At 40.7% G+C, this 11,867-nt stretch overlaps 1 long non-coding RNA gene across 1 annotated transcript; it reads left to right on the top strand.

The window, feature by feature from the left end:
• Positions 1 to 1,350: 1,350 nt before the first annotated feature.
• Positions 1,351 to 2,556, top strand: LOC311019864. The gene is made up of 3 exons (XR_014597841.1): positions 1,351 to 1,397; positions 1,697 to 1,911; positions 2,020 to 2,556. It is a non-coding gene; the product is annotated as an uncharacterized lncRNA (long non-coding RNA).
• Positions 2,557 to 11,867: the final 9,311 nt, after the last annotated feature.

The following is an 11,867-nucleotide window of genomic DNA, read 5'->3' as shown; positions in this document are numbered from 1 at the left end:
CTACCCATTGAAAATGCTGTTCCAGTGACTACAAGTGTCACCATGATGAACTCTTCTGTCCAAGTCTCCAGCTCCATTGTCCCCACATCTGACTATTCATCGTATGTTACCCTAATGAGAGATGTCTCAGATTTATCGTCAGATGATGAGGACTTAAACCGTGCAATAATAGCTAGCATGGAAACTGAACAGTAAGTTATCATTTGATATAGTTATAGACCTAACCAAACTGTCAAACATACTAATCTAACATCCAAGTTTAGTCCATGTTAATTTAAATACTTTATATAGTGAATCTTTATTGTAATGCAAAACATGTAAAAGGTTTACATAGGTCTTGGCCTGTCCCTTCAGTGAAACAGTAGATATTAAAGTGCTATTCCATGGTAATTTTTCTGTTTTTTCAGAGCCCAGGCCACCCAGAGTCCAAATGCCTCTGCTAAGGAGATCCTCTCAGAGTTGTCAGAGAAAATCTCAGCAAATATTCACTGTAAATTTAATATAAACCGCTCTGCAGTCTTGGATGGTGCTTTCCGGGGTTTCAATCGGGCCACATACAACCCAAATGCCACCATGAAGATCAAATTTTCAGATGATCTGGGGCGGAATGAGGAGGCAGTCGATTTAGGAGGACCAAGGAGGGAGTTCCTACGCCTTCTAATGGAAGCCTTGATGATGAGCTCCATGTTTGAGGGATCCGATTACAGTCAGAATCTGGCACTTGATATTCCAGGTAATTTTTGAGCACTGTAGTCCATAAAATTAAATTAAATTAAAAACTCTACTTACTATGGTCAATTACAAAAGTCACTGTTGCCATCTAAACTATTGAGATCTTTTCAACCACATACTGACTTTACAGCACTCAGAGAGGACCACTACTTCCTTGCTGGAAGAGCGATTGCTGTCAGTCTTGTCCATGGAGGGCCTCCGCCTTCATTCCTCTCCACAACACTATTTGACTACTTGGCTGCAGGCAGCCATAAAGCCAAGCCAGTGCTGGAAGAGATTGCGGACACAGACATCTACAATCAAGTCAAAAGGGTCAACTTTATCATAACTCCGCTTTTCAAAACTTTACATATTAACAAATTCAGTCTTTGAAATAAAAAATTGCCCGTGTGCTAAACTAAAGCATAGTAAAAACTTGTCATGCTAACCATGGATTATCCAGGAAGTTTTATCTGTTTTCAATAGCTTTTCTATACAACCATTTCATTTCAGGTGTCCCAGTGTTCTACATATGAGGACCTCATTGCTGCAACTCAAGAGATGCAGGATTTTTTGGCTAATGCGGGGTGTCTTCGTCCACTGAAAAAGATTGAGGACAAGGAACAGTTTGTTCATCTTATCCTCATGTTTCAAGTTGTGCACCGGGTTGAAGCCCCATTCCAAAGGTATTTCCATTTCTCTCTCTACTCTCTTTCAGCAGGGACAAATGACTGTCCAGCTATGACATGAAGGTCAGTCAGATGAGATCGTTTCTAGAACTACTTAGCATTTGTCATGCTTGACTGGCCTAAAGTGAAGCATGCAGACATTTTTATACTTTTAAAATGTGCAGAATCCTCACGGTGTCAGTGATCAGTGGGGACCCATAAACTTTGCATGATATTTAGTTTGTTTTCAGAGCCTTTATTTTATGAAGTGAGAGGGCTCATCACTGAACTACAAATTTCTGTCTTCAATGAAAAAGGTTCAGAGAGGGGCTTAAAACCCTTGGGGTTTTGGAGAAGCTGCAGAAGAACCCAGACAGCTTCCGCCCTCTATTCTGCCACCAGCAATCAGGAATGACTGCTGAGATAATGGATGATTTGTTCATCATCCATCTCTCTGCACCAGGCAGCAACAAGAGGAGAGCAGAGGAGGTGGTGGTTCCTTTCTGGAGAGACTACCTAATTGATGTGGAAGGTAAGAGCATGGTCTGTAAAAAGTACATCACAAGTTGAAATGTATAAGAATGTTGTGTACATTAACAATCACTGACATGTACTGTTTATTTATCTTTTTTTTCATAAGATGAAGCAGGTCCTTCCAGACTTGAGAAAATCCTCGCCTTTGCCACGGGAGCGACAGTGATTCCCCCGATTGGCTTCAACCCTACACCATCTATTGGTTTCCTACATGACGAGGAGTATGGGGACTCTGCTGTGTCAAACTTCCCTATTGCAAACACATGTATAAACTGTCTCAAGCTGCCGTTGCACAGCTCATACTCTGTGTTCAAGGCAAAAATGGACTTTGCCATTGACAATACACACAGGTTCGGCAGAGCTTAAATCGTTGTAGTCAAAATACTGTTATGTTATACAACAAAAATGTTCGTTTGTTGACTTCTTTCGTAGCCAAAAAGTAGTGTAATCACTGGTAAGTCTTTCTTGTAATGTGCAAAAATTTTATGGCAAACAACCAAAATTTAATTTTAATTTTCCACAAAGATGACAACAGAGGGCAAATTTAATTACATTTAATTTGAAATTTAACACATCACACATTTTTTGTGGGAACTGTTGAAGGCGTTATAACACAAGAGACATGTTACCTACACAATTTAAAGGGGCCCTACTTTACTACACTATTCAGTGTTTGTGTGCAGTTGCGTAGGTCTCTGATGCTGCTGCTTACTGTATATTCTGTTCCACTATTAAAAACTTTGTAGATCTGCAGTCATGTACGGTGTTGCTGGACAAAATACAAAAGAGAAGAAAACAAGTTGATCCCAAAGTTTCCATCATTGTGTAGTGGATCAAACTGTTGCTGTATTGCTTGAGCCATCGTATCATTAACAGTGGCAATAGCAGGGATTATAACATTATTATTAGTTTGGACTTCAGGTAGATGTCCTTCTTCATCTATCCCATAATAGTCATTGGTATCAAAAATTGGATCCACAGCTGTATTTCCCTGTCCCATATAGTTAATTATACCTGCATGCCAAAGCTGTAGTGGAGTTCGACCCCCCTGTGTGGAGAGTCCATGGTGGTTCCACTGATTGATGAACTCTGTTGTTGCTGTTCTAATTCTAGGCATAAAAATATAATGTAGACAAAACAAATGATACTCATCTAGAGAATCTAGTATGTGGACAGACTCCATGTAATTGAAAAGACTGGTAAAATGTCTACTAACTACTCTATTAAGTTCAGCCCATAGCCTTTCAATGCGTTGGTTATGAACAGACGATCCTGCAATGACACTTTGTCTATTAAGTCCCCTTCTTTCAAGCATGAAACGAGCAACCATTATATTCTCCATACCATGATCACATCTTACTCTTGATGGTAATCCAAAATGATCCACTCCTCTCACAAACAATGACAACACGCTTGATGCTCTGTTATTATCCAGACAGGTAAGATAAATAATAGATCGACTAAATCCATCGACACAGCCATGGAAAACCATTCTCCATCGTACTAGCTTGTGGTTGCTGTCGAAGTGCCTGTAAAATAAGATAAAAAGAAATGCATTAGTATGTTTGTAGAACATTTAATAGGATTCTAAAAACAATTACCTTTTTTTTTCTTTCTAGAAGATCCAAATGAGACGTCTGTGCGAATGTACATGTGATTAAAGGGTTAATCTTATATTACAGAGTTTATTACTCATTAATAAATACATTTTCATGAAGTACAAAGTAATTGAAGTAGAAAAGACATAAATCGTACTTAAACACTATTTATAATTAACCGAATAAAGTTTTAATGTTCTTACCACAACTCATTAGAAGTCTGAACATCATAAATCCGTCTGCGGATAGCATGCCTCCTGCGAATGGACCTCCCTACAGGGTCAACCTCATGTAGAGTCTGTCTTATACGCCACCTTTGGATCCTTAATCCCCTTGATCTGAGACTTCCGGTTATATAGGCCTCTCCAGCATTTGGTGTCCTTTGTAGTACATCAGTCACAATTTGGTTCAACTCTTGATTTGTTAAAACATTAAATTGTAAATTCTGGACTCCAAGGTGTTGCCTGTGTCTGTACAGGGTGCGGCGGCTGATCCCAAAGCAATTTGCAATTGTTCTCCAGTTCATTCCCATTGATAAGCAGTGTGAAATTTGCTCATTTGTAATGCTATAACGGGGACGACCAGGCAAATTAGTCACAATAGTAGGTGGCATCATTCCACTGTTAGCAGTAACACTGTATCTCTGGGTTGCCTCATATTCTGTAAGAATCGTGTGCAAATATCCATATAATGTCTCCATCAAAACAAAATATTGTCCATGGATTGGGTCATTACCAGTTCGGGATTCCATGAGAAGTTCTGATAATGTCCTTGTGTGATGATCAAGCTCACGATAAAGTCTCCCCTGTTCAAAATAATCTCCCACTCTTTCTCTTCTAATACAATCAATACAGTGTAGAGTTCTTCTCAAAAGGTTCTCAATGTCTTCCTCATTACACTTTACAATAAACATTAAATTCTGAATTTGAAAAAGGAGAAGAAATGTTCGAAAAAGCATCTTTGTTGAGGCCAAGAACTGTCTGATAGCGAACACTTGTTTTGGATCATTACTTCCTGGTTTCACTGGGAGGCAGATGTACTTCCTGCTGTAAAGGTCAGTGGACTTCTGTTTCAATCAAAAGGTGTGTAAGGTAGGCGACTCTCAGTAGTGTGCGTGAGAGGTCTGATTTTCAGTAGTGTGCGTGAGAGGTTTTCAGTAGTGTGCGTGAGAGGTTTTCAGTAGTGTGCGTGAGAGGTTTTCAGTAGTGTGTGTGCGAGGTTTTCAGTAGTGTGCGTGAGAGGTTTTCAGTAGTGTGTGTGTGAGAGGTTTTCAGTAGTGTGCATGAGAGGTTTTCAGTAGTGTGTGTGAGAGGTTTTCAGTAGTGTGCGTGAGAGGTTTTCAGTAGTGTATGTGAGAGGTTTTCAGTAGTGTGCGTGAGAGGTTTGATTTTCAGTAGTGTGTGTGAGAGGTTTTCAGTAGTGTGCGTGAGAGGTTTTCAGTAGTGTGTGTGAGAGGTTTTCAGTAGTGTGCGTGAGAGATTTTCAGTAGTGTGTGTGAGAGGTTTTCAGTAGTGTGCGTGAGAGGTTTGATTTTCAGTGGTGTGTGTGAGAGGTTTTCAGTAGTGTGCGTGAGAGGTTTTCAGTAGTGTGTGTGAGAGGTTTTCAGTAGTGTGCGTGAGAGGTTTTCAGTAGTGTGTGTGAGAGGTTTTCAGTAGTGTGCGTGAGAGGTTTGATTTTCAGTAGTGTGTGTGAGAGGTTTTCAGTAGTGTGCGTGAGAGGTTTTCAGTAGTGTGTGTGAGAGGTTTTCAGTAGTGTGCGTGAGAGGTTTGATTTTCAGTAGTGTGTGTGAGAGGTTTTCAGTAGTGTATGTGAGAGGTTTTAAGTAGTGTGCGTGAGAGGTTTGATTTTCAGTAGTGTGTGTGAGAGGTTTTCAGTAGTGTGCGTGAGAGGTTTTCAGTAGTGTGCGTGCGAGGTTTCATCTTCAGTAGTGTGCGTGAGAGGTTTTCAGTAGTGAATGTGAGAGGTTTTCAGTAGTGTGTGTGAGAGGCCAAACATTTTCAATAGTGTGTGTGAGAGGTGAGTTTGAATTATGGCCTATACGGCCCCTCATAAGAAAGACTTCATTTCTCTTCTGTCCTGCACCCCCGGTCAGTTAACAGCACTGTAGAATCCTATTTTACTCTGTAGCGATGATCATCGATCACCTGTTTGTGTTGTTCCTCCAGATACCGTCTCAGACAGACAGAAGGATCGTGGGTCTTTCCTCATCCAGTATGTGGTCGAGGTGTTGAACACTTTTGCACACAGGGCCGACATTGAGGAACTTTTCAGAAAAGTGTGGTGGAAATCAGTTTATGATCACCTGATGAGAAATAAGAATACAACTTCTAACAGCGCTTTTAGTAATTTATTCTATAAAGAGTCCAAAACAGGCTAGCAGTCGCTACAGACAGACTGTAAACAGACAAAGTCTAATAAGTCAAAGCCCTCGCAAACAGGGTGTCCAAGCGGACCTGTTATGTGTGGCCAGGTAGTGTTTTTTTTCTTGCTGCTGTTTCCCCTCCCTCCTCCTTCTCCCTGCTCTCCAGGCTGGTAGACTATTTGTAATCAGCCTGGGGATAAAAAAGGGGGAGGAGGGAGGCCTCGGGGGCTCACTCTGGGCTCAGCAGGAAAAGGGGAAGGTTCGTTTGTTGTCAGTTAACCCTGGTTTTTCCCCCCACTTCTGTCTTTATGTCAGTAGTTTATTATTTTAGTTTGGGTTGGAGATCCCTGGCAGCCCTGTTTTGTCGTATTTGTTTTAGGTTTGCCCTATTTCTTTATTTTTCTTAGCGGGAAAACACAGGGTGCGACGGCCCACAGCGTGGCTGGCCCTGCGTTTTCCCCTTTTGTTCTTTTTGGCCGGGATCTCCTTCTTTCTCTTTTGGTTGAATACTTTGAATGTTTAAAGGTTAACTTTCTTTTTCTCTTTTTTCTTCCCCAGTAATCGTTAAGTTTAATAAATAAACTTTTAAAACTTAATTCTTGTGGTGTCCCTTCTATGTGCTATGGTCTCATCGAGCCTAATTCAACTAAAGTCTATGAGGCCGTAACAGACCGCATCACCGACATACAGCTTCAGAGCAAACTATCTGGCCAGATAGGGGCAGACTCCTTAAGAGTCTGACCAAGTCTTCAGTCTTGAGAAGGGCTTTTTATACAGTTGTTTGTGATGTGTCATCAGAAAGCATTGTTCCGTTGTTTGTGTAGACGGAGAACTTTGTCCAGAATGTGGTGTTTGGACCACTCATCAGCGTCCATAGATCCATATTGACTTGCCAGCTGTGCTGGTGTCACAAGATGCATTTCACAAATCATGTAACACATGACATGACATAAGTGCAGAATACAGGTTACCTCATGACACACATGGAATAGTATGAGTTAAAACTACTCAAAGTACTAATTATACGATAATGAACTACTAAATGAAAAATTCCCATCACAAAAAGTAAAGTAACATCAGTGTGTTCTTACAGTTGTTGTTCTTGTTTTACTCGTCTTAGCTTTGCTTAATTTCACACTGTTTGTTTCTATCACACAGGTCCAGCGACTCTTTGAAGATTTTTTCAACAAAACCGAAAGGCAGACACAAAAAAAACAAAAAACAAAAGCCAAACAAACAAACAAAAATAACCTTACCTATAGCACTTTGATCATAGCACTGTTGTTCTTAAGGTATGTTTGCTGAACAGCTACTACTTTACTCAGACGAGGATCTAACACTTGTTTTTAGCTCTTACTTTATCGGCAATTATATGTTGTGGTTTCTTTGTTTCTTTCTTTTGACAAATGTACTTATTGTAAGTCGCTTTGGACAAAAGCATCTGCTAAATGACCTAAATATAAATGTAAATGTAGATGCCGACCAAAGACAGATGCACTCTGACGAGGCGCTTCTACTTCTTTTCAGGCCTCTGAGGCAGGATTTTCTCTTGGACAAGCCAAGTTATGCTTAAAATTGACCAATGGACAGAGAACAAAGGTTAAAAAAACAACAACTGCAAAGTGAAAGATACAAAAGAAGACACCAAAGACAAAAACCTTCAAAATGACACGAAGCAACTTAAAAGAGACACAAAATGACACAAAGACAGGAGTTTTGTGTCTCTGTTATTCTTGGTGTTTTTCCTGTTGGTAGTCGGGATGAAGGGCTTTTTATTTGTCTCTGTCCAGGCGCTCGTTGTCTTATAAGCCCTCCATCATAAATGGAATATAAAACATTTCTATTTTTTTAATATATATTATAACAGTGTGTGGGCTGCACGATGGTGTAGTGGGTACCACTGTCGCCTCACAGCGAGAGGGTCCTGGGTTCGATTCCCGGGTCGGGCCCGTGTTCCTTCTGTGTGGAGTTTGCATGTTCTCCCCGTGTAAGCGTGGGTTCTCTCCGGGTTCTCTGGCTTCCTCCCACAGTCCAAAGACATGCAGGATGGGGATAGGTTCCTTGATGACTCTAAATTGCCCGTAGGTGTGAATGTGAGTGTGAATGGTTGGTTGTCTCTACATGTTGGCCCTGTGATAGAATGGTTACCTGTCTGTCTCTTCATGTCAGCCCTGTGATAGACTGGTTACCTGTCGAGGGTGAACCCTGCCTTTGCTCAATGATAGCTGAGATCGGCTCCAGCCCCCCGCGACCCTGAATACAGGATAAGCGGTATGGATGGATGGATGGATAACAGTGTGTAAGCAATTCAATTTTGAATGAATTGAACATAGATATTTTTATCAACTTGTATTCCACATGCTTCTTAATCGTGAAACTCAATTTGCCTTCAAACTGTATGAAACCACTTTGATTCTCTGTATACGAACAAGGCAACAATGTTTATTACATATTTTAAACTTCTTAAAAGTTCAACTCCAGACAACACTGACATTAACTCCCACACAGCGGCCTGTATTAATTATCACTACTCTTCTACAAAGTATATATTTTACTGTTGTATTTTAATTACAATAGATTTTCCTAATGGATGAATATTTAAAAAAAGAGGTGGCGTTTAATAAACAGGGACTATAATGCATTATATTTAATATGCAGCATATTAAAGGTCATGTTGTGGCCGATGTGGGTGCTCATACGACTTTCTCACATACTTGCTTTTTATAACTAAGTTTATAGTTATACTTGAGCTCTCAGTGAGACGTATGACATTGAATGGACATTCACTTTTGTTCTAGAGTGTTTTCATTTTGATCAGGTTTGGAAACCCAAATAAAAACTTCACTCATCAATATCACGTCTTTGTTTCAGGATACCTTCCATCAGCACTCCAGATGTTTTGAAAGGGTTTTGACTTAAAGGGAAGTGTGTCACCTTTTACATGGATTCCAATCAGTATATGAGTCAATATATATAATATATAGTGATTTTCCTACAGAACTGCCTTCTTTCTTATCCAGTACTGTTGAACTATTCAGCATCTGCTGCCAACACTGATATTGGTGGCAAAGTTTCAAGCTCTTTGTTATAATCAAACACTCATTATAATTTACTAAATGTGTGGTGCAACAAAACCACCAAGCACATTATTAAATGATCCCCAATACATTTTATGACAAACCTATATAATTAAACTGGACTTTGAGTTGAGCTAAGAGCTCATTTAAAGTACAATCACTCAAGTAGGGAACAAGTTGATGGGATCATAAAATGTTTGTCTGAATGCATTAATGCAAAACAACGCACACAAGAATGGGATTTTTCAGACAAACTTTACTTGAAAAACAAAACCAAAACAAACTCAAATCAAACAAACATCGTCATCACGATACAACACAAAGGCAACGAGTTGAGTAGGCAACACGGCAACATGGTTGCACTCTGTGCATGTCTGATGTGTCGCTGACAAACTGATATACGCGTCTTCTACAGGGCTACATTGCTTTCGATGACTCATCAAAAAAGAAAGTGTAGCTCAACAGAAGGATGGCCTCCGTTTAAAGCTTGGGCTTTATAAAAAAGACATGAAACAACGAGGCCAGGATCCTCATCCTCAACCAGACTCCATTATAACAGCGTATTTTTTTTTTTTTGAACAAATTTTATTGTTTTTCAACAAAGACACAGAACATACAATTTGCCATCATGTCAGTTACAGAAATAGATAAAATAAAATAAAATAAAATAAAATACAGTATTGCCATCCATCAATTCTTCCAGCCAGCCGCCCCATACACCCTCACAGCACATATAGGTGCCCCTCCCCATGTTGCTCCGTGTACACACATTTCACCCATTAATGTAGTCACAGTCATATCAGTATCCTACGCAGTAAGCAGTGATAAATCAAACAGATTAGAAACAAAACAATATGGTAGTGTGTAAATGCCACACTGCAAACAAGGACACTTAAGGATTCATCTCAGGTGGGCGTGACCATTGTAAAGAAGACTGGCCCCTCTTCACTAGCTGAGTCAATTCGTCAGGTAGGTAGTTAAGCAGAGGAGCCCACATTTCATTAAAGGACCTTTCATTACCCTTCACAACTGCACTAAGTCTTTCATGGGGGAGGACCCGGAATATTTCCCTATACCATAGGGTAACAGTAGGTGGTTTATCAGTGATCCAGTTAATTAAAATGCATTTTCTGGCCAATAATAATAATTTGTCGCATAATTTGAACTTCAAATGGGTTAAAGTCACCTCCCTTGAGGGGAGGCCGAGGATGAAAAGGCCAGGGTCCTTCCTCATCTTTACTTGAAAAATACCACTCAGTTCCTGCGAGATTGTACCCCAAAATCTTTTTATCAATTTACATTGCCAGAAATAATGGTAGTATGTTCCAACCTCTCTATGACACTTATTACACAAAGGTGAAATCTGACGGTCCATCTTATTTAGTATGTATGGCGTTAAGTGTAGACGGTGTAGTATTTTATATTGTGTCTCTCTCAGTCTGTTACATGTAAAGGTAGATTTAAATACTTTAATGGCCTCCTGCCAGTCATCTTCAATATACTCTGTGTCAAGATCTTTCTCCCACTTCTGTGCAATGCTTGTGATATCGCCTGTACTAAGAGAATATAGTAGAGCATAGAAGGAGGAAATAAAACGGGTGAGACCTTTTCGGGAGATGAGGAACCTCTCAACCTCACTATACATGACTGGATCAAGAGGGGGTAGGGTCTTAGATCCAACGTAATGCCTGACCTGAAGAAAGCCATAGTGATGTTCTTTAGGGATACTGAATGTGGACTGCAATTGTTGGAAAGTCATTAGTATCATATTGTCATATAAGTCTCCAATCACACGCACCCCGTTGCCGTGCCACCTGTCAAAAATATTGGGACGGAGACCTGGGGGGAAATCCTGATTCCTCGTAAGAGGGGTCAGGAATGAGGCATAACTCCCTCTGCCTAGATGTTTACAAATTTCCTGCCACACTCTAATAGTGTTGTATATAATTGGATTATTCTTGATATCCCTATGTAGCTTTTTCTTATCGCTCATGACCAAGCTCCATAGCGAGGATGGCAAAGAGGGCCACGAATCTAAACAGGGCTTGGATTCAAGATGAGCATGTAACCATTCCCATAGGAAGCGAGCATGGCATGCCCAGTTGTAATGAATTATGTTTGGCAGGCCTAGGCCTCCTTTGTCAGAGGGTAGCTGTAATGTTTTTATTTTCTGTCTCGGCCTCTTGCCATGCCATATGAATCTAGAAAATGCCCTCTCTATATCAAGAGCGACCTTCTTGGAGATCCACAGGGGTAACATTTGTAGGGGATATAATAACCTGGGGAATACGTTCATTTTAATTAAACTAATGCGCCCCATAAAAGATATAGGGAGGTCGTGCCATCTATCCAGGTCCTTCTTTATTTTAGTTACTATGGGAGAAAAGTTAAGCTTCCATAGCTCAGTCAGGTCTGGTGAGACTTTTATCCCAAGGTAGGTGAAGCCTGTGGGGGACAATTTAAAGGGGCAGTTAGCAAGTGAAGCCAGGTCAGTCGGACTGCCCAATGGCATAGCCTCTGATTTGCCATAGTTGATCTTGTAGCCTGAGAATGAGCTGAACTCCTGGATAATTGAGAGAATAGTTGGGATTGATATGTCAGGTTTTGTCAGAAAAAACAAGATGTCATCAGCATAGAGTGCAATTTTATGGGTTGTCCCTCCTATCGTCATCCCATGTACGTCTTTGTGTTGTCTAATAGCCTCCGCTAGGGGCTCAAGTGCTAGCGCAAAGAGCAACGGGGACAGGGGGCAACCCTGTCTCGTCCCCCTACGCAGTGGGAAAGGCGACGACTGCGTGCCATTAGTTACAATACAGGCCTGTGGAGAGTTGTAGAGTATCTTAACCCATTTAAGAGAATCCCCCCCCAACCCAAACCTCCCAAGGGCGTCGAATAAGTATTCCCACTCTACCCTATC

This window comes from Eutrigla gurnardus (assembly GCF_963514095.1).
Source record: "Eutrigla gurnardus genome assembly, chromosome: 10".
Classification (NCBI taxonomy): Eukaryota; Metazoa; Chordata; class Actinopteri; order Perciformes; family Triglidae; genus Eutrigla; species Eutrigla gurnardus.
The sequence above is the reverse complement of the archived record's forward strand: the minus strand, read 5'-3'. Positions and strand labels throughout refer to the sequence as shown.